Here is a 2,712-nt window from a genome sequence, read left to right on the forward strand (position 1 = left end):
GAAGAGCGGGGTCCATGGGAAGACACCTGGTCCTGCCCTCCCTCCAGGCCCGCCGAACCAGCCTGCCCACCAGGAGGAAATGCCCTGGTGACCGATGCTTTCTCTTCATGTCCTCTGTGGCCAGGTGACCCTTCAGGCTGCCCCCTGCCCCTACTGGCTACACAGGCCTTCATGGAGGACAAAGGACTCATGCAGATGGGATGCTGAGACCAGCCTGACGGTGGGGCACAGAAGCACCATAAACTCCTTGCCGATAGACCCCCAAACCTGTCACAGCTCTGCAACAGCCTAGCATCCTGACCAGCACACTACAGAGAAATGAATGGAGAGAGAGCAGCTTCCTAGGTCACACAGGCCCCAGTGGGGCTTCCTTCTTCCTTGGCCTCACCTGGGGCCAGCCCCCCAGCTGGCCGGCCCAGACGCCGACCCTTCGTCTTCCTGTCCTCTGTGGCCAGGTGACCCTTCAGGCCAAAGACACACCCTGCCTCCCTGCCAAAGGTCCATGTCTCCTGCACACTGAAGGTGCAGACTCTGGCACCAGACTCCAGGGGTTGGAGCCCCAGCCGCATCCCTTACTAACTGGGTGACCCTGTGCAAGTCACTTAACCTCTGTATCCGTTTCCTCGTTAGAAAAATTGGGATAATAATGTCTAACATGATAAGGTGAGTGGAGGATTAAATTAATGCATCGAAGTGCTTAGAACAGTGATGGTGAACCTTTTGAGCTCGGCGGTCAGCATTTTGAAAAACCCTAACTTACCTCTGGTGCCGTGTCACATACAGAAATTTTTTGATATTTGCAACCATAGTAAAACAAAGGCTTATATTTTTGATATTTATTTTATATATTTAAATGCCATTTTAACAAAGAAAAATCAACTCCCAAAAAATGAGTTCCATGTCACCTCTGACACGTGTGTCATAGGTTTGCCATCACTGGCTTAGAACCTTGCCAGGCGCACGGGTACACGTGCACTTAATATACCATACTTAATGGTAAATATATGCTCACAGTAAGTATAGGGGGCAGTTAGATAAAATGGTAATAAAATAAATAAGGTAAATACATTGCTGTTAGTAGCACTGCCTCTGCTTCTACTACGATTACTGTTGTCATTGTTACTGGGGAAGAAGAGCAGCGTAGTGGCCGAGGACACACATCGATTTTGGAGCCGCCCAGCCTCAGGCAGGTCACTTACTGGGGAAGGGTGTCTCCCAGCTTCCTCACCTGTTGAAGTGAAGAGAATAACCGCTCCTACTTTGCCAGGTGGCGGAGAGTTTACATGATACGAGGGAAGCACTGAGGACGGTACTCACCTGCCTGTGTGCGGTATTAGTTTATACGTATGTTATGCTAGCGTTAGTGACCCAGGTGTGGCCAGGGCTGCCCAGGAGCTGGCGCCAGCGTTTTCTAGCTGCAGTTAATGCAACTAGAAGACTTCAGAGTAATTCGTTTAGGGGTTCGGTATTCGCCAAGCACCTCCTATGTCTTGGGCCCTGACCACCTCCCTTGGAGTCACGGGCAATGAACCCAACGCAGCCCTGCCCTCAGCCAGCTCACAGCTCTTAGGAAACAAGTCCTAACCTCAGCGGACAGGGCGGTATGCCTGAGCACCAGTAGGGGCAGCATGAGATCAGTGTCAAGAAAATCCTATGGCCAGAGGGGCCCGGAGCCCTGAGGAAGAGACACCGGGTGGCTGCAGAAATGAGCCAAGGCCTGGGAGGAAGGGAGCACGGATGTGACCCCTGCCGCATTTCACAAGTGCCTCTGCGGGGGCCCGAGGTAAGCAGTGCACAGGCTGGGCCCTCGGCCACAGCAGTGCTGGGTCAGGGGCAAGAGAGGCCGCGACAGGAACCCAGAAGAGCAGGGTCTACAACAGCCTGAGCAGAGGGAGGGAGGTGGGCCGGGAGCTGGCCAAGCAGAGAATCTGGGAGAAAGTCCGGGCAGAGGGCAGCAGGGAGGGCAAAGGCCCGGAGCTACATGCAGCAGGATGCCAGCAGGACATCAGCATGCATGGGCTGGAGCAGCGGGAGAGGGTGCCAGGGGCGGGTAACAGATGATCAGGAGGGCCAGGCTGGAAGGATACAGGGGTCTGGCAGGCAAAGGTGGGGCAGGAGGGGTGAAAGAGGGAAAAGAGGAGGTTCTTGCCTTTCAGCCCCCCACTCTGGCCTTGGGATGTGCTGGGCTGCAGATAAGGTGAAGAAAGGTCTAGACACAGCCTGGCTAGTGTGGTTCAATGGCTGAGTATTGACCTATGAATCAGGAGGCCACGGTTCAATTCCTGGTCAGGACACATGCACTGGTTGTGCACTCAGCCCCCAGTAGGGGCCGTGCAGGAGGCAGCCAATCAATGACTCTCTCTCATCACTGATGTTTCTGTCACTCTCCCTCTCTCCCTTCCTCTCTGAAATCAAGAAAGGGCTAGAAACAGCCAACCGCCTTTTCACCAACACATCTGCCTGGTAGAGACAGGCTGGCCTGTGAAGCTACCAACGGCCTGTCATCATCTCTGTTTCATCTGTGCCAGGGCAGGGGGGGGAGGAGGGGCCTGAGGACAGGGCCGACTAGAATGGCTGGCACCGGCTCCTCTAAGTCACGTGTGCGTACCTCCCCTCTGGCTCCAGCACATGCAGGCCCCAGCCTAGCACAGGCCTGGCCGTCCATTCTCCCGTCACGCCCCAGGTGGGGTGTGTGTGTGTGTGTGTGTGTGT

General features: G+C 54.9%; 1 protein-coding gene across 3 annotated transcripts in view; it reads right to left on the reverse strand.

Moving 5' to 3' along the window:
• Positions 1–2,712, reverse strand: part of CTIF (CBP80/20-dependent translation initiation factor) — a 183,110-nt gene that overhangs the window by 158,902 nt on the left and 21,496 nt on the right. The gene's annotated exons all lie outside the window — the stretch shown is intronic.

Source organism: Myotis davidii, unplaced genomic scaffold (genome assembly GCF_000327345.1).
Source record: "Myotis davidii unplaced genomic scaffold, ASM32734v1 scaffold378, whole genome shotgun sequence".
NCBI classification, from domain to species: Eukaryota; Metazoa; Chordata; class Mammalia; order Chiroptera; family Vespertilionidae; genus Myotis; species Myotis davidii.